Consider the following 20764-nt stretch of genomic DNA (forward strand, 5'->3'; position numbering starts at 1 on the left):
GAGCTGTAAGCATCCCAGGGAGCCAAAGGGAAGCAAAGGAACTTCCGTAATATTACTGATCACTTCCTGACTGTTTGCTTTACACCTCGTCTCTCAGGTGCTTATCTGAGTGATGAGAGATGCAGGCTTTGCACAAGTCCAACTACGCTTTCTTACAGTACTAATGTGTTCATCGCACATAAAAATTTAAGGGGAGCAGGAACACGTATTCGAGGAATTCTATCCTGTCTGTGCCTCTGCCTTCTAGAATGGCTTCTTCCACTTATTTCACTAGTGAAGGGTAGAACAAAGTAATATTTGGGGGTCTTTTCCGCACAATTTATATTGCCGTGGGTGAAATCTCCGTCTAACAGAGACAGCTTCAAACCTGACCAAAAATACTGCTCACTCTGCAGAGAGGCTGGGCTACCTGAAGTCTGGAAAACTGACAGGCTTGCATGTTTTAACAACGTAACTCAAGACTATCAGAATCATAAATGTTGATACAGACACTTGCCTGAGCAACAATCAGAGATCAAGGTCCCTGCACCTGGGCAGCTGGTCTTAAGTTCTCTTGTCCTGATTTGCAAAAGTGAGCAGGACAAAACGGGCCACAGCAGACTTGCTGAGCTCCCAAGTCAAAGAGTAGGTAAGTAATGCAAACACATGCCTCCTTCCTGGCTGTCTTCTAGAGGTCACGGCAAATGGAAAAATAAACCATCAGAAAAGTCTCGGCTAATACAGTTACACAGACAGAGAAGTGTCTTCGCGGAAGTGAGAGGGCAGTGTAGCAGGCCGGGCTAGCACAGGGTGACCCCTGCCATGCTGTGCTCTGTGCACCACCCCGGGGACTCAAGTCCTGCTCCAGACTGGCTCTCACTTCCTCCTCACACAACAAAGAATGCTCTTCTCACCCGAACTCATGCCTTGCTATATACTGAGAGAGAAATGTAAGAAGTACTAAGAAAGTTTTCTAAGCATAGTATGCTTTTCTAATTCTCTTGCCGTATTAATAAAACTTCATTTTCAGTCAACATCAGGAGAAAAGACATTTGCTCCCACTGTGTCACAGCAGAGCAGAAAGAGAATCACCTGGTATTTGCAGACAGAAATCTAGCACTGTTACTATGAAGGTATGTGACCAGGAAGGGCTCGGAGCTCTGAGGGAGTCGGGTTTCAAGGGGGGATATAATGAGACAGGGAAGCACCTGACAGTCTTCTTAACACCTTCCCCGTCCTTTGGGCCAGACCAGTATAGGGTGGATGGCTGCTGGCTTGCAGCAGAACCAGTGTGTCTGTGGTCCTCAAACACACGGAATGTGCTTCCAACAAGTCTCAAAGCCAGCCGTGTATCACTCCCACAGCCCACCTCAGCCTGGCCAGATACTGCAGGACCCAGGCTTCTCCGGGGGGGGGGGGGGCTGACTCTGGCTTTCCCTGAGCACCCTGATAATCCCCTGTCCACCACCCATTCCCCAGATGGGGCACACATTCCCACCCTTGGGCTCATCTGCCCTCCTCTACCTGCCCCGGTCTGGAGGAGAACTGTGGAGCGTGGGGCCCAGCACTAAGCTCCTCCACCAGTGTCTGCTTCAGGGTTTATAAAGCCTTGGTGGATTCCACACCCAGCAGTTCCTACCCGGCCCTGGAAAGCCTTCATCAAACACCCAGATGGCCCTTGTTCACCCTCCTGGAAACACATAGCTCCTGCCAGGAAAATGTGACACCTTGCGAGGACCAATTTAATCTGTTTAGAAGATCTGGGAGACAGGACACAAACCTAATGCCCATTGACAGAGACAATATTCTGGCTCTTCTTCCAAGTTTAATTATTTTTTATATAATTTTACAGTCAAACAGTAATTTGCATTCATCTAAACCTCCTGAAAATCGATTATAAGTTGTTTTATTGATTTTACAAAGAAAGAAAGAAAACAAATGGGAGGAAGGGAAGAAGGAGGGAGGGAGGTCAGGAGGGAAAGACAGATACAAGAGTCAAGGCCCCAGCACACTGAGCCCCACATCTTCCCAATGCCTGCTGGCAACATCCACTGCTTTGAGTGGCACCATTGGAAAAACCCAGAAAATATCAGGCAGCCCACACTCCCCTGCACCACAGGGCCCACCCTTGCAGGGCAAGACTCCCCCACAAAGCAGGGAAGTTCGGCCAAAAGCAAAACAAGAGAAAGCAGGAGTTGGAACCCATACCACAGGAGTGTCCCCTGCCATCCCCGAACCACTGCCCCTGGCGGGAGCACAGGAAGAGTGATTGAAGACAGCCTGCGAGGCCTGCCTGGGGCCGCCTCGCGCTTCCTTTCTAAGCCCCTGGCAGGCCTCACACGGCCCAGCCACCCACTACAAAGACAGAGGAGGCCACGTGCCTGCGTGCCAGAATATTACACACACTTGAACTTGCTAGCCTGCTCTCTCAAAGTGGAAGGTATAATAAACAAATAAGCTGACCTCAGACTACCTGTGGTTTCTAGATTTATACTAATGTTCTTCTTGAAATGGAAGCTCAGCATCCTGGACTCCAGAAAAAGTCAAATCGATGGCAAAAAGCAAATGGAAGAATGTGTCTGCTGAAAGAACTCCGTGTCTGCCTCCTGCGACCCCTCTTTTCAAGCTTTGTTCAGTGGCTCCGCAACACTGGGGCTCACCTGGAAAGGTAACCGCCACACTGACCAAAAAGCATCTCCAAGTTAGCATTTCTGCCAGGCTTAGAGACTGTGGCAATACAGCCTGGAATCACACAAAGGCCAAATCATCATCAGGCATGTTCCGAGCTACTCTGCTCCAAGCACTAAAAAGATCACATTAATCCTGTCACCTGGGGGCTGGAGATTTAGCTCAGCGGCATAAGCGCCTGCCTTGCAACCAGGCAGTCGTGAGTTCGATCCCTGGTACCGAAAAAAAGACAAAAAAAAATTTTTTTTTAAATCCTATCACCTGCCAGGGGGCTCTTACTGGCATCCCTCCCCCAAATTTAAAACAGATCTTCCACCAAAATTCAGCCTTCTGCTGGAACCCCAAGTCTATACTTTCAGCTGTGTGAGTCCAGACACGACACTGAACCTGCCTGGGCTTTATATACCACCTCCTTCTGCCTCTTCACAAGGTAATTCACAAGATGAGGTTCAAATATGGCAATGCTCATCAAAGTGCTTACTCAAGACCTATAAAAACAGATGGTGATCTTATCTCTGCCTTCATTATGAACAACACAGTGCATGTTTGAAAGGAATGGGTCCAGTTCATCATAAACCAGAAAGAGAGAGAGAGAGAGAGAGAGAGACAGGGTTGCAGAGAGGCTCAGAATTTGCTTCAAGGTTGTCCTTTAAGAGCTCCATTCTTCCAGATTTTTCCAAATGCTTGCTGCAGTAAGAACAGCCCCAAAAGAACACAGCACTTTGTCAGGACTTGTAGGTGAAATATGCTGGAGCAGCTGTCAGCTTGGGGAAAATCACTCATCAGGTAGTCAACCGAGTGGGGCTGCTTTCAGCTGGACAAACACTGCATCTGCTCTGAGAACAGCAGCTTCCCTGTCCTCCCCAGGGAGGCTGAGCCAACCCTCCTCTACCTTCCTGTCCTACCTAGTGAGTCCCCTTCCCCTCAGACACATTCCTCCCACCCTTCCTCCAGGTCCCTCAGCGCTTGCTCAGGGGACAGACCACTCTTCAGACCACCAAGGCACAAGTGTTATGAAATAATGACCCTCTCCATACACCCCACATCCCAGGGGACACTAGCTGGCCTCTCTGATGACAATGCATAATCCCTACCCTCTTCCCATGTGAGTCTATAATTTTAGGCTGTCCATCAAGGTTAACTCCTACATAGAAAGGATCATCCGAGAGGGAAGGGGCCAAGGACTCCCTAAAATATGTTATGCAGAAAAACTTGCAAATTTGTAAATATCCAGGAGCAGAAGCAGGCCCATCTGATTTATCTGCTAGACACATTTGCATGGCATGGTGGCATTTGGCAAATAACCCAAATAGGGTTCTGGAGGATATGAGACACACTAGACTTTGCAGCCCAAGTGACACCAGATGGTATAAGAAACAATGAACTACTCCTAGGCAAAAGATCTGCTGTTAGCACATCTAAAAACCCCCTTTATTCAGCTATCAGAGAACACTCACCACATGAAATTACAGAGAGTGGTGAAGAGCACCTGGGCCCCCCCAAAGAGCTTGTCCTCTCAGCCAAATGCCAGTGCCCCCACCCTGCCTGGCGGTACAGGGAACAGCCACTTGTCAGCAGCCAGGGCTCTGGCCTCCTCGTCTAATCCTTTCCCGCTGAAGGCAGCCTGTGGCTGGACTTGTCACTTCTATGCTGCACGGCTAGCTACGTGCCTCCTGTCCTGGGCAGCAAAACGCACTGGAATCTTGAGAGAGCATTGCTTGGATTCAGAATAGGGCTGGCCTGAAATGCCATGAGACTAAACCCAAGGATGCCAACACTCAGGGCCTCCAAGGTGACAAAGACCTCACTGGACTGTATCTCATCTTCTCAGCCTCACTAAGCCAGCCCGAGCTGGCACTGTGCTTCCCAGCAAAGCCCAGGTACCAAAAACACCTTTGTGTATCGCTGTTCTGAGAGCAAATGAGAGGTAGCCCACTAAGGAAATCACCGTGCTACGCGGCTCATACATTTAGTAAACGCCTGATGCATTTCCATTTTTCTGTCAGCAACCTCAAATAATGTCTATAATGCTGAGATTTATACATGTGTACTTATAAATGTGATTTCATTATGGGCTCTGCAAAACTACCTTTCCGCCTAAACGTTCAATTAATGTAATTAAATCGCTACCTGATGGCATTATCTAATTTAACTTGGGATCCAAACTATTGAAAAGCATGTGCCTTTTAACACCCTGACTGGTAAGGCATGTGATGAACAGAGCTATAAACATGTTGGCGTAACTGAGCTGTTTAAAAATAAATTAGCAAACTATAAAAATAAACAGTAACATACACATGTACTCAATTATGAACGAACTCTAATTTTTGTTCTGAAATACTATCTTTGACCTTAGTCATAAACAAGCACTATTAAAAAAACATAATATCTCTGCAGACAGGAGGCCAAGGATTCAATGTTTCTCCAGTTCAGCAGAACACAAAACAAGATACCAAAAAGAGGGGGGGGGGGGTTAGGAAAGAGAAATAAAAGAAAGTGCTTATCTGTCTTAAAAGGCTGGAAAAATGTATAAAACATCTACAAAGCTACCGCTGCCATCTTGCTGACTTGAAGCTGTTTCAGGAGGAGTCAGTGAAGCTAAAACCTGGTAAAGTGCTTTTGCATTTTCAAATGTTTTGGAGTCTCTCAAGAAAAGAGGGCAGGTAAGGGGAGGAGCCCTTCCACAGGCAGCTATTTCAATAGTGCTGCCTGCGTAACTGAGTCTGGGTCGTGCAGGCTCTCCTCCCCACCTGAACCAAGTCCCAGTCTGCTACTGCCTGCAAGTTCTGAGCTTTTATAAGACATATGGCAGGAAGGTGGAAATCGTCTTCCAAGGGGCACAAGACAGAAAATGGAGAGGAATCCAGAAGCAAAAGCAAAGTCTTGTAACTACACGCTCGATGCATTTGCACACCCCTGTAACAAGAAACAGCACACTATGAATTATTATTACCGTTTCTAAAGCAAAACAAAACAACCCAAACCAGAAAAAATCCACAAAAGACACACAGATTTCTAAAGTGTTAAAATTTTATGGTCTTTGGTATTGGTTCCTACGGGGTTATAGATAATGCCTTAACTGGGCAGGACAGATGCAAAAACATAAAGAAATCACAATAAATCTGAAATTCTCTCCTGCCACGGTGCTTACTATCCTTTACTTCACAAACCAAAGCAGTGAGCAACAGCTAAGAAGTGATTCACCCTCTAAGAACCAGCCTAAAATGCTGACAGCCTGAGGCTATCTGTCCCCGCCTCAAACAACAACAACAAATTAGACAAATAAAAATTAGGAGGAAAGGGCTGGGGGTTTAGCTCAGTGGCATAAGTGCCTTCCCCACAAGCATGAGGTCATAAGTTTGATCCTCAGTTCCAAAAACAAAAAAAAAATTAGGAGGAAAGTCAAAGCCATCCACACTTGGTTCAGGATGTGGAAAAGACTGGATGGGGCAGGAGAGAAAAAACTCTGGAGTGCACAGGCCTATCTCCTAGGCCAGACTTCTCAGTGACAGAAGGGCTCCATCCCTGTCACCACTTCTGACTCCGACACAAACAAAGAGGATGCCAGTTGCTCAAGAGACAAACCTCCTTAACACATTTTCTAAGGAAATCAATGCAAATGGAAGGATTTGGAACAGCTTGAGATAGAACTATGTTTGACTTTGCCCCCTCCTCCAACCCCCGCCTTGATCTTTTGAGTCAAGGTCTTGCTAGGTAGTTCAGGCAGGCCTTGAACTTACTATGCAGCCCTGGCTGGCCTCGAACTCACTGATATCATCCCACCTTAGCTTCCTAGTGCTGGAATTACAATCATGCATCCCTACATTCAGCTTGGACTCTGCCCATTCTGTAGAATTCTTTGCTTCTTCCAGAGTGTGAAGGGTGTGACTGGCAGGTAAGGGATGAAAACTTACCTGCAGTGGTAAAGGGGTCACATGTCCACCCCTTTCTCATCATACTCCCAAAGTTACAGGCTTCTGGTCTGAAGATTCAAACCAAAATAAGAGCAAGAAAGCAATTTGTTTGATTCAGGACCTTGCAAATTACTCCCGAATAATTTACTTGATCTTAGCTTTGGCTAGCTTGTATGTTGCGAGGATTCCAAGAATTATTTTCCTTTTCCATTAGAGGGCTCTCCACACTCCTTTCAAGGAAAAATGCTCTATCTGCCAGCCCAGGTCTTTCCAGGAATGGGGAAAGGGAGGAGGATCTGTGGAAAGGAGGACAAGGGTTTTCCACAAGCAATTCTAGTCCCCCAGGCTGACCGGCAGACCTGCACACAGCACGGACGCAGAGGCTTCTTCAGAAGAGGAGTCTTTGGAGAGAGCAGACACAGTGGCAGTGGATCCTAAGAAGCAGGAAAAGACGCACTCCCTCCCGAATCCCACAGGCTGCCAGCAGCCCCCGGTGCTTCACCTGAGCCTTGAGGAAACCAAAGAGAAAATCTAATTGTCCCTGGTAGCTAAAGAAATGATAGAGAAGGAACCTGAACACAAGGATTAAGGAAAGGAGAAACCACCCTTCTGTAAAGAAGTCCAGTTATTTGACTTAAGTCACCTCCGTACCAATAGGCTGGAAATCTAACCGCCCCATCTGAGGGCCACTGGCTTTCCCCTACAACCCTTCCTGAACAAGAGCAGCAGTCCAACGGGTAGTCCAAGACCCACCTGAGAATTTCTGTGCAGGAGGAGGAGGAAGGGGAGGAAGAAGAGGAGAAATGAGCCCATTCCCTTGAGCACCTCCCACTGCCTTCCTAGCCCATCCTCATAAAACACAATGCTACCCTTCTAGTACCAAGCCAAGAATTTCAACGTCTGCCTTGATTCCTCTCTCCCTCTCATACTCCACACTCAATCAGTCAGCAATGCTTTTTGATTTTATTCTCAAAGTATGTCCAGAATCCAATCCCTTCTCGCCTATCAACCTAATCCAAGCCAACATCCCCTTCCCTGGGTTTTGTTTTCTGTCTGCTTCTGGCTCACTTTCCCATGCACAAGACTCAAAAAGGAGCCAAAATAACTTTCTAGAAATGACATGTCATTCCTCCAGTGGCTTCCAGCTCTCTTGAAGTCAAAGCGTGTCCCCCAGCAGCCTTCCAGGAGCCGGCCTTTGCATCCTTTCCAACTTCAGCTCCTACTGACCTCCTGCAGATCCCATTACTCATGGCGAGGGTTCCTCCAACAACCAGATCATACACAAGGTTCTTGGATCTGTTGGTCACCCTGCTGGACTCTTCTTCCCAAAATTTATAATATCAACTTCCTTACTGCCCTAGAACCTTTGCTCCCAGCAGGGTCTTGCCTAAGAATGCCAGTAAAAACTGTGACCACATACATCCCTTCTCCCCCTTCCCCACTTTAATCTCCTCCAAGGCAGTGTAATTTGACATACAATATAAGACACATATTTATTCATGTATGTGTGTATGCATGCACGGATTTCTCTTTCTCCCAGCTAGAAAAGGAGTGTTCCATAAGCAAGAAATCGTTAACGTTTTGATCACTGCTGTGTGCCCAACTCTAAGAACAGTTCTGGGCACATGACAGGTGTTCAAAATATTTGTTGAAAAATGAATGAGTGAACCTTCACAATTCCAAACTGCCAGGAAGCTGTTCAGTGCCCTCTTTATAAAGCTGAAAAAGCAGCCCAACCTGGGACTCTGGACTTTGGAGTTTGGTTTAGAGCCAGATTCTATTTTCCCCACAGGCCCTGATGCCAAAGGGAAGAGCATTTTGTATTGTACTAATAATGATTACGGAAAAGGAAAAAGAGGGGAAACTCTTGCAGGGGCTGGCAAACACCAAATGAGAGGGGTTTTTCCTAAAGCTTCTAAGGAGCTTTGAGAAAGGGGGAGAGGACCCAACTTTCAAGTACCACTTGGTGGTCCCCATCCCAAACACCCCTGCAGCCACCACGTGTCCAGCCACGCAGAAAGCTCTTGCTTATACCCAGTGCTGTACAGGGGCGATGGCCAGGCACAGATGCCTCAGATGCCAGCTTCTGTGGCATTACTCTTCCCCCACTGGTACCCTCAGATCCTCCCTCCTCCTGATGTGCAGGGAAGAAGAGAGGGGTGAGGGAAAGGGGCCAATCCCTTACACCTGAAGGCCTAAGATGCAGCCTAAGATGCACTGGCATGCCCTTTCCTACCCTGGCACACATTTTGGCAGGTGAATAAATGCTCCCCAGTAAGCAATAACAAGGAGGAGTCTGAATTGAAAGAACTTGCCAATTTGGAAAGTAATGCCATTCTACGTGACTCCATTCTCTTCTCTTACCAAAAGCACTTAAAGATGCTATTCATGCAGACATAAAGTGCTAATGGCCACTTGTTAACATGTTTCATAATGCTAATATTTCCCTCCGATTTCCAACAATTCTCTTTTTTTCTTTCTTTCTGTCTTCTTTTGGGGAGCTATTTTAAGTTAACTGAGCGCTAATCTGATTCAAAACTGAAGATTTAAAGAGCTACGCTACATAACTGCACTAGTAATGACAGCCATTGCTGTACACGTTGCACCATTTCATGAAAACAATCATCACTCAGTCAACCTATTTTCCAAGCCACAGAAAAGCTGAAATAAGTTGAAAATGCAAGAGGCAGAGAAGCAGCTTATAACGTAAGCCCAGGGGGCAGGGTGGCATCCTCCAAGCTTTGAGCGCTCTGTCTGTGAAGGCGAGAGGAGGAGCAGATAGCAATGGACGTGGGGTAAAACCTTAATTCAATGCAGTTAGGAGGTGACTCATCTGTTCCACCTCAGAAGTCCTGCAAAATGTTGTCCTTCCCAAAACTGGGATAAAGAGGCATTCAAAGGCCAAAGAAAGGATTTAGGAATTACTGGGCCAAACATACAGTATGTTTTCCCAGAGTCACCGTTAACTCCAAAATGGATGCACAAGTGATCACCTGGGCTTGCAATGTTATTCTAATAACTCTGAAAAAGAAGAAACACAAGGCAGGACAGCCAAAAGGAACATGTGCACCATCCCTGGACAGCTGTCAAAACGGAAAGTCAGCCTGCTTAGGACGTTTTTGAGGGGATAATTCAGAAGGCATCCGGAGCCCCAGCAGCCCGGGGAGGTCGCCCAAGGTGGCTGCCTGCTGTGCTGAGAAAGGCACAGGTTTGCGACTAAAAATAATTAACTTGGTTTTGGAGCTCAGCTCTGCTAGGGAGCTGGGGGCCTAAAATGTCATTTCCCCTTCTTCAGTCTTCTCTGGCTGTATGTCATGCAGTCCTCCATTCTGTCCTCCGCTCTCCACTAGCCCTAGGGAGAGAGCCAGCTTGAAGAGGGAACCTCCCTCACTCAGCTCCTTCTCAGGCACACACCAACTGCTGACATAGAGTAATTGCTCAACAAACACAAGTTTAATAAAAAATAAGATTAGATGAGATAGGATCTCCTCTCAGCCCTAAATTCTCAGGTTTAAAGAAAACGAAAGCCCCCTATAAGTCCATGTTGCTTATCTAGTTGAAAATGCCTTTGATAACATAGCTGTCAGATTTTTCCTATTGTTACTTGAAGTTGGTTATAGTTGCAATGTTCACATCTGGTGATGATGGTTTATTCTTTAAGCCTCTCATCTGTGAGTCACCCTTAACTAGGGGCAGAAGAGTATCGGAATAAACCTGGCCACAGTGCCCACCCACAGGGCATCCATTTGGGTGACATGAGGAGAAAAGAGTTCTGCTTCACAGACATCTCAGATACTGATGAAACAGCGTCCACTGGCTCACCTACCCGGCATCTCTGGTTACGCCTGATAAAGAATGATCGGACTGAGGGACCCATATGTCATGTGCAGGAGTCTCCAGGTCGATCCCCAGCCCGTGCCATCCCTACCTATGCAGCTCATGCTGCTCCAGGGTGGTAGAACAGGGGGGCCCTGGAGTTTAATCTCAGGAGTGACACCACGTGAAGTCTTACTCCACTTCCTCAGGAGTGTCACTGCCAGGTGGTGAGGGGATGCTGCCTCCATCGCCACCAGAGCCGTCTGCAGCAGAAGCCAGTGGCAGATGTCCCAGAGCCACCCACCTTGTGCCAGCACCTTCATCAGGCATGGACACTGGGCGGTCTCTTGCCAGAACTCCTCCTGCTTCTCTTTTTGGGGAGCAGATCATCATGTCCTGCCAGGATGGTCCCTCTCCCTTCTGGGTCCTCCCACCCTCCCAAGTGTCAGCGCCTGCTCAGTCTCCCCACTCACATCCACAACAGAACAGACGACTGAACAGGCGACAAGAAACAGAGAGGCCTCCACCAGAGCTAATACTCCCCCACGCCGCCAACCGGGCACAAGCACAGAGTTGCTTTAGAACTGAGCGCCACTGGGCAGCATCTCTAGGCAGCCCCTCAGGCGGATCCTCTGCTGCCAACACTCCAGAACCTGATGGCAAAGTGGTCCCCCTGCTCAGTGAGCCACAATTCGCACCTTTAGCAGACAGGCACTCCAGGGAAGAGTGCTCCCTGACCTGTGGGGGGTGAGTCCTGGATCCTGGCTCCTCCATCTTGAATTCCCTTAGTCCCTGTCCAGTATTCCCTAGGGAAGAAAGAGGGAAGGCTCCAGGAAGGGAGGCAGCTGCCTGGGCACCAGCTATGGTACGCACAGGGATTCCTGGCCACATGAGCCATTTCCTCTCAGAATTCACGGAGTATGCTTCCAGCTGGCGGTGGCGGTGCTCCCCTCTATGGCTCTCCAAGGATGCTTTCCCTCTGGCTACCTCCAGCACACAGGTGGAGGCAGGCAGAAAGCCCACAACTGAACTAGAAGGCTGAGGACCAACTGCACCACTCCCGGACTCGGTACCCGCCACTGACCTGGCTACGCAGCCTATTTCTGGGAGTCCTGGAGTTAGAGAACAAGACATCTAAAAACAGAAATAAGTTTGGAGTTTTTCTCTCCCTTAGAAAAGAAATCAGAATTGTGCAAATAAGCCAAGTAGGTCTGGCTGGCTCTTTTCACAGCACACTGGAAAGGGTAACACACTGCTGTAAGAGTCAATGGATTCCATTGATAAGAGAGGACTTCCCTACTCAAATATCAAAGGTCTTGTACACACACACACACACAATGTGTGTGTGTGTGTGTGTGTGTGTGTGTGTGTGTGTGCATGCGACTGAGGATTAAATCCAGGGTCTTCACACTGAACTCTATCCCCTCCCTTTTTATTTTGACATAGGATCTTATTAAACTGCCCAGGCTGGGTTTAAACTTTGTGATCCTCCCGCCTCAGTCTCCCACAGTGCTGGAATTACAGGTGTGCACCACCGAGGCCATCTGAACCCAGGCCTACAGTCCAGTGGAGCAGGTTCTGGGGTGCACACAGGATGTGCTCCAGCTTCCACAGCTCCAGGGCAGCCTGAGTTCTTCAGTCTTTGCTCTCCACTCCGGTCCTTCCCACACAACTCCTTGATGGGTAGGCATAGGACCCACAAGCAGAGCTCATCCATTGGTCATAGATTAAAGGCCACAGACAGGCCATCCCCAATCACTGCCCTTTCAACTCTCCACACAGACAAAGAGGTGAAAGGAACTCACCCAGCCTCACCCACTTCCAGGACAGAAAGCCAGAAAATTTAGGGCAAAGCTTGGGCTTTTCAATCATCCTGAATGAAGTATGAATTAAGTACCACATATAAACCAGCAATATGTGGGACATCATGAAAATATACCAAATAAAACATGATCCCTGCCCTTGGAAAGGTTATAATTCAGCCAAGTGTGGTGACACTGTTTTCTGGGAGAATGAGACAGGGAGGTGGCAAGTTCGAACCCAGACTGGACAACTTAGTGACTTAGCAACACCCTGTCTCAAACTAAAACTCAAGAAAGGGCTGAGGATGCGGGGCAGTGCAAAGGCCCTGGATTCAATCCTAAGACAATTTTAAAAAAACAATGTTTATAATTCAGAAAAGAATCAATACTAACACCCACAGACCATAAGTATACTACTGACCCCCTTCACTAATTCCAGAATATCCCTTCCAAAGGAAAGTTGTCAACAGAGTTCATCCTTGGCCAACCCCCACCCCAATCCCAATTACCTAGAAAAATAGCCTGTGGAGACACAGATACAAGAAATCAAGAAATGTTTGGAGCCAGGGAATCTCTATAAAACAATCCAGAGGTCTCAGGCGAAAGCAGAGTCTGTCACAGGCACAAAGGTTTCCTAATGACTGCACGTCACTCAGCAGCAACTGACTCAAGACTTGAGACAGAGGTTCCCAAGCCACCAAGCTTACTGTGAGATCATCCTGTAGGGTTAACCAAGGGACTGTTTGCTGGGCCAGGAAGACAAGAGATGAGCAACCCAATTGCAGAAAGATCCCATCCCATCAGGGGAGGTCCTCTGGGGAAGGACAGGTGGCCCCTCCTCTCACCACTTAATTATGTCTTCAATGAACTGGGGTACAAAAAAGGGAGGCAGAGGCTGAAAACCCAGTCTTGGGACTATGAGCCTGGTATTACTCATGCCGTGTTTGTGTTCTCTGAAATGCTTTCCCAGGTCCGTAATGTTTATCATATCATCCTACACATCCTCTGTCACCTCTCCTCACCCCAGCACACAGAAAAGACGTCTTACATGCACTTCCGTTTTGTTATACTATTAAACACAATGACCCAGTCCTACTATTTTAACATAGGTTTCCTAGAAACTCAAAAAGACTTGGCTCTCTCTTGGCTTGCAGGAAATACGGACTCTGGCCCTCCAAAATCTTTAGATGCCAGCAGAAAGTTCGAGCAAAGTTGCCCCGCAGCTAGAAAGGCCACTTACTGTATTTCTCAGTCACCATGAAATTATCACTGGGAGAAGAGTCAGAGCAGACCTCTGGAGAAAGGATCATAACTCTCCACTTCTTGAGAAGCACAGAGGTAGTCAGAGAGCTTGTGTGAGGAGAGAAGCGTAAGTCCGGTATAGACAAGGGCAGCGAGGGGGTACGGGGAGCAGGAGATGGCGCGTCCACACTATCAAGCTGCACTCCAAGATGCCGACAAAGACCTGGGAGTCCATAGTGGACACCAACCTAAGCAGGAGTCACTCAAGAAGTCCTGGGATTTTAAAAAGCAAGCAGGAGAGAAGAATTTAGATGCAAGGGTAAGGAACGTGAAAACACTCAGGTGTCTTGCCATTGTACTCTGAAGTTACAGACTAGTGCATGTGTAAAAGATCTGAGAAACCAGCAGGTTCTAAAGAGGGGCAAACAACAAGAAATGGGTCAAAGGGATCTGTGAATTCACATACAAGGAAAAAGAAACAATGGCAGAGAGTTCTAAAATATCAAGTATTGTAGCCCAACACTGGTGATGAAGTATTTTGTCTTCTCTGGAGGAAGAGGAAGCATAAGGGATTGAAGGTAGATAAAAGGAAGGATTTCCTGCTATTGAGCCATATCTTTAAAAATAGAACCATGCAGTGAGGAAGAAGACAGGCTGGGCTAGTCTCAAGACCTGTCCGCTTGTGAAAGGGTGCAGTTCCTGCATCACCCCAACTCTGTCTTCTCAGTATGTCCAACAACTAAGTAAGAAAGGCAAGCCGTCCCCTGAGCATACTGCAAACCTTACAACAGGACAGAGGACACAGGGGAAGGGAAGAAGGGAGAAGAAATTGCAAAGGTACAAGCACAGGTAGCAGTGTCCGGTTTGAGTTGTACCGCAGGATCCCGGGCTTAGTGCGGCCCTGAGAGGTCCAAGCTCTGCAGCAGATAAACACTGCCGCCACTGCCCTTAAAAGCACAGATGCAAATCCCTAGCAGGGCACAGGAGGGCCACTCTAGTTCGTGCTGCCCACGGCTATGTGAGTTGAAACAACCAAGCAGAAGAGGAAATAAAGAGGCCCAGCCTCCGGGCCACTGCATCACTGCCCAGGGGTGTACCACTCCACGGCACGGTATTACCTCATTCTCCTCAACCTTTCTCATCTGCAAAAGGAGAGGGTTAAACAATGACTTCATGACTCCGCATTTATTTCACAGATGCTCAGTAAATATTTACTTGACCCTGGAAGGAAAATGTCTGTGCCCCAAACCTGTCCTTTCTTCTGTGATTCCTCAGATACCCTTGTCAAATCCAGGAACCAGAGCCTTGTCTAACTCAATTTTAGGGGAAGACAGAAATGTTTCAAATAGCTTCAATAACATTAACATAATTACTGAAATTTAACTATTTTAATTTGTGAATTAGGCCCAATTTTTTTTCTCTAACTGGACTCCCTCCACCAAGCCTGGTCCTGAAATCATCCCATCTCCTCCCCACCATCATCTGCTCAGCTCTCATACTGCACAAAACGTCATGGTTAAAGGCATCAGCATAGTAGACCTACATGTCTACAGCAGTGTGTTACAGCCTGTCTGACGTAAACCCAAAGATTCTTGTTACTACTCAGTATGAAACTTCAAAAATTATTCACTTTTTCAAGGTCTGTGTTGGAACTCACTCATGATCGTGCCTTTGAGCTGACATTTCAACTTTTCTGAATCATAGTGCGTTCGCCCAAGGGATGAGAAAGAGATGGGTACCAGGCAAAAACTGGCATGGAAGAGCATCAAACCTACAAATATCATTTGCTGACACGGGGGTCAAGGCAGTAGCCCTAGATCCAAAAAATATCACATATCAGAGGGAGGTAAGAAACAACACTTTAGCCCACCAGAGAATGCTGAGGAAGTTAGGGTTGTAAGCGTCTCCTTTTCGGCTGGCATTGTGTTACACATCAGTCATACCAGCCCTCTAGAAGGCTGAAGCAGGAGAATGGCAAATTTGAGCCCACGGCTACATAGTGAATTACCAAGACCCTGTTCCAAGGAAAAAAAGTTTTAAAGAGCTGGAGATGTAACTCAGTGGCATTTCACAGTGCGTTATAGCCCCAAAACTGCAGAAAAAAAGCCTGCTCATCACCATTGTAGAAGTAAGTCCATCCAGTATCATGATGTAAGAGGGATGCCACAAAGCACTGGTGGGTGGGGGGTGGGGTTCTTATGGACAGACCAACATGCAGCTGTTTGGTGGGCAAAGACCAAATGTAGTCATTCAAAGTCATATTTCCTAGGGCTATTTGTTACTGACATTCTGTCATTCAAGCTGAGACCGGAAGCCACAGTAGGTCCCAAATCTGTCTCCCTGGAATCTCTAGCAATAGCAAAGTTTTTTTTTTTTTCTTTTTTAAAAAAAAACAGACCTATGGCACACTTCTCTCAGCCCTTGAAAGAAAAATGAAGAGAAGTGAGATTTTTCAATGCCAACATTTACAGGAAGTCTGTAAACGCAGGGAGTCTCTGGTAGGCAGCACCAAGCCAAGAAGTCTCTTGTCAACCAACTAAACTAAGAGTCACTTCCCAACTTCGTTACAGAAAAAGAATTAAGTATGAAAGTGGGGCAAGAAAGGGAACCTAAGGACTGTGCGTCTCTGCCCACAGGTATCAACATCTTTAAGACATTTTATGTTTCTTTTTTTTTATTCCATAACCTCCATGTTGAGAAACTCACAATACAGAACATGATACCTGTCAGGTGCTGAACTGTCTCTAAGTAGCTTAAAGCTACTACATCAGACTTTTAATGACATGAAAGTTAAAGATTAAAAACATGTTGGAACACTTACTTTATGTGGTGCCAAAAACATGTTCACATAACCTAGAAGGAGAGATGGGTGTGGGGCTTCGGATAAGCAAGATGACTGCCCTCCCACTGCAAAGAAAAACGAACAGCCAGGGCTGGGGATTTAGCTCAGCGGCATGAGCGCCTGCCTTGTAAGCAGGCTGTCGTGAGTTCGATCCCCGGTACTGATAAAAACAAAAAAGACAAAAAAAAAAAAAAAAAGAAAAAGAGAAACGAAGAGCCTTGCTTTCCCTGGCTTCTTTCTTTCTTCTCTCTCTCTGTCCCTCTGTCCCTCCCTCCCTCCCTCCCTTTCTTTTCTTCTGAGGGAAATGGCTTCTGAAATGTGACAACAGCACCTAAGTTCACTACTCTGAAGAGTGAGATTGGAGCCCCTGGAATCCGGTGCAGATTTCTGAAGCCAACTCTGGCCCCGACACTTGAGGTTGGGGCACCCTGGAGTAACATCATGTCAGCGAGGAGACCTGTTTTTTCAGAAAAGGGCTCCAGATCACATCTTGTATTCTCCTCAGTTAACCCAATGACAATAAAAGACAGACTTTTCAGATGGTGCCACCATTTGCCAGCCCATTACTTAGAAATTAATGGCTGTTTTAGCTAGCTTTCTCTCAATATGGAGCATTAAAAGTTTACTCCTTCTTGTTCTTCTCCCTTTCTTGCATGAAAATCATGTCATGGTAAGCAATTATTACACTGTAGTTCTTTCAAATAATTCAGCCTAAACGTTCACTTATAGCTGCACATATCTGTGCATAAATGTGTATACAATATAGTGTTATGTCTTCTCTCTTTCCAAAGGTTGAAAAATTCAGAAAGCCAAATACATCACACTATACCTTGAATGGCACATTGTATGGATAGAGATTTTTAAAAACTTGTAAAATTATTAATGCAGGAGTATTAAAAATTTCCTCAAAAGTTCCCTAGCATATCGGTCCTCTTTAATTTTCACCCTAATAGTAAAATCTTCTACAGGTTTTGTTTATTTTGAGGAAACATTTCACTTTTTTTTCTAAGACTTGAGGTGTGAATGATGCAAAACAGTATTTGGATATGTAAACTGAATTATTTGCATAATGCATTACTAATCAGTGAGTATAAATTCTGGAATCTGAAGAACTGAAATCAAGTGCCGCCCAATTTTTTAAAATCTAGATTCTAAGAGTAAAGAGCATCGCCCTTCATTGGAATAATGTACACATTTGCATTCCATTTATAATAAGGAGGAATTATGCCCACAGAGGTTTCTGAAGAATTTTAAATAAGCGGCCTTTGATGTACACTGCTCCTCTCTGACTCAATATTATGAGGCATGAAGGTCCTAAATTTACAACCGCAGCCACAGAACACCAAGCAAAGTGAAGGCATTTGCATCAAAAAGAGCAGACGGCCCCAAACCCCACCCTGGGCTCATCTGCTCCTGAACCCTCCGGAACCGGCCGCCCACACCGCCCATCGGACCAACTGGGCCACCACTTCTCCAGGAGCCAGACACTGTCCACGCTGTTTTCCCCTTGGTTTCCATGGCTGTGTATGCTGAGCCATGGAAAGGCTGAGCCCCTTCTTTGCAGATAAACCCCAACACAAATGTGCAAATAGCAGAAAGAAGAAAAAATTACTCCAGCTTTGTACATTCTCTTTCTCAATCGAGCATAATGAAACGGAGTTTGAACAACTATATGTCTGAACGAATACTTTGGGTAAGGAACGAAGTGGGGAGCAGAGGAAAAGGAGGTGTAGCCGAGTAGCCAGCCCCAGACAATGGCACCTTCTCTGATCCCACAACCACGGAAGAAGCAGGTGACTCATCAGGTCTTTAATCTCCCCAAGAGTCACCTGCATGCTCTGAAGTCCCAAACTCGAACATGAGAGCGCACACAAGCCTCACTCATGTGCACACACGCACGCACACACACACACACACACACATCCTTGAGGGTGCCCGGTTACATTTCCACAACAGCTGCTCCTATTGTCTATTGCCAGTGAAGCCAAACCAGCCTAAAATTTAATTTAATCTGCTGTAAGCCCAAGTGTCAGGCACTTAGATGGCAGCTAAAAGCACCACTCTCAGATAACTGAGTGACACTTGCTAATAATAGCCTCTTGGAGAAGCAAGTGGGAGCAGACATTTTGTGAAACCAGAGGGACCCGCGTCTGGGAAGGACTCGGTGGCTGGTCTCAGTTTCCAGGCCACAAAGCAGGCGCAACTGGCTGTGGGAGGGCCACCAGTGACCTGGCTTTTGCTGAGCAGGGCAACAAATGCTCCTTCCCAACACTGTAGCCCCTGCCCTGCTCCCTGTCACCTTCCAACACTGTGCCCCAGTCCTGAGAGGAAATCCTGCACTTCCCACCTGATTCTTCCCAAGACCCATCACAAGGAAAAGAGGCACTTACACCCACGCCAGTCAAACTCCACCTCCAGCATCCTCTTCAGTCGTGCAAAAGGCTTGGGGTCACTTTTCTTCAGGAGAACACACTACACATCCCAAGACAGCCACCATGTAACAACACATCTTCTAGGTAGCAAACTGAGCTCACAGGCACTTTCTTCCCCACAGGACACTTGCTCTATCCTTACCTGAGTCCAAATTTCTGAACATGGCCATTTTGCTCCTATCAGTGATGCAATAATTTTGTTTTCAGGAAAATCTCAAATATATACAAACAGAGAGAGAATGGAGTAAGTCCATCCCTGAGCACACCCAAGTCATCGGGTTCCAACCACTAGCAACTCACAGCTGTTCTTGTCTTATCTATAATCCTATCACCTCCCCTGCCCACTGGTTTGTTTCAGGGGCTTCCAGACATTGGATCATTTCATCAATAAACACGTCAATATATGTCTTTAAAAGATAAGGACTTCTTTTTTCTCTTAAGCACAGCTGCAAAACCATTATTACACTTAACAGTAATAAATAAGGTGGAAATTTCTTAGCATGCAAGAGCACAGTTAGTTTTTTGGGGGGTGGGGGATAGCAAGGATCAAACTCACAACCTTGTACTTGCCAGGAAGGCACTTACACCACTGAGCTAAATCCCTGGCCCAAGAGCACAGTTACTTTAAACTCAGAAATACTTCTCACCTGGGTTGTGTGGAGGCTCCCCTCTACCAAGTTTAAAGGCTGAAGCTGCCCAAGGAAAGGGCTGTAAGAATCACACTCTAATAGGACCACAGAGCCAGATGAAATCCACTGCGCATGTCAACCCAAATTCCTGCTCCTTGTCCAGCCCTTTGCCTTACTTAGGACTGAACCCCTTCTCCAGCAGTTTTCTAAGACAGTCCTCACCCTCTGAACTGCCTGCCCCAAAGCCTCCAGTCTTCTGCAATCCCCATCATGTGGCCCATGACTGTATCAGATAAGCAGGTGCACACCCAGAGTTTAGAACAGGTATTTATTTTCCTTCTGGGAACGTGTCCTCTTGGACAGTTCTGCACTGAATTCATTCACAGAGCATGTCTTGGATCTACAGCTGACTAGATATGTCAGTTATGTTCCAAATGAGTTTTCACAGGTCAAGGTTCTGCAGACAAGAGCACATACTATTTTTAGACAGGATAAGGTCACAATGCTTTTAGAGACAGTGAGGTCTAAAATAAAACCTATTGATCAGCCTCTGGAACTAGTGCTCCAGAGAGACACAAAGATTGAAACAAAAATTGCCTGGCCGTTTTCTCTGTAGACTTAGTGGGTAAAAGCTTGTTGGACTTAATGTCTTCTAGGACATAAAATAAGTAAAAAGTAACTGTACAGATTACTGAAGTCCATTTAACCAGATGCAGAGACGGGTCACAGGAAATACACTTGTGGCAGAACTCTCAGGGAGGGAGACTTCAATGCAACAAGTGTTGAGAGAAGAAATAAAGGGAAGGGCTGGGGATTTAGCTCAGCGGCATAAGCGCCTGCCTTGCAAGCGCGTGGTCGTGAGTTCGATCCCTAATACTGGTTAAAAAAGAAACAAAAAGAAGCCTTCTCAACACAACGGAGATGGAAAGAAAAGACTGCCATGCAGAACTTCTGCCGGGGATTGAGGTCCCTAAATTTGCAAACATGATCCTCAATCCAGGGTTTGCAAACACCAGACTCACAAATACCACAAAGAGGGACTTCCCTAAGATGGAATTCAAAGAAAAAGATATCGTACTGGGCAATGTTTTAAGATTTCTGTGCTTATTTAATGGAATCATGATGAATTCTACGTATCTTTCAACATATTCTCTCTCCCTCCTTCTCTCTCTATATATACAAACATTATATATACCAGCATGTATGCACGAATATATGCAGTATATAAAAAATACATAAATGTGTATATGTATATACACTTTATCTTATGGTGACAGCCATATGGTGAATTTGGAGATTTTTCTTTTCAAAAAGAAATAATGATAATATGTCTGTTGCAGGTATACAATGCAAGACATGGTAAAGAAAAATCAATGGCCAATGAAATTTGAGAAATAAATTTAGGAAGTATACAAACATG

General features: G+C 46.2%; 1 protein-coding gene across 14 annotated transcripts in view; it reads right to left on the reverse strand.

Annotated features, from left to right (window-relative positions):
• The window catches only part of Bcl11a (BCL11 transcription factor A), a 96038-nt gene that overhangs the window by 45736 nt on the left and 29538 nt on the right, over positions 1-20764 (reverse strand). Inside the window, exon 1 of one of the 14 annotated variants that reach the window (XM_063229453.1) lies at positions 19363-19523. The exons of the other annotated variants lie outside the window; for them this stretch is intronic. The gene's annotated coding sequence lies outside the window, so the exon portion shown is untranslated. Of the gene's footprint in view, positions 1-19362; positions 19524-20764 lie in introns of those variants that run through there. 14 annotated transcript variants of the gene reach the window in all.

The sequence above is a fragment of the Cavia porcellus genome, unplaced genomic scaffold (assembly GCF_034190915.1).
Source record: "Cavia porcellus strain 051 isolate PalLab524CR breed Dunkin Hartley unplaced genomic scaffold, mCavPor4.1 scaffold_18, whole genome shotgun sequence".
Classification (NCBI taxonomy): Eukaryota; Metazoa; Chordata; class Mammalia; order Rodentia; family Caviidae; genus Cavia; species Cavia porcellus.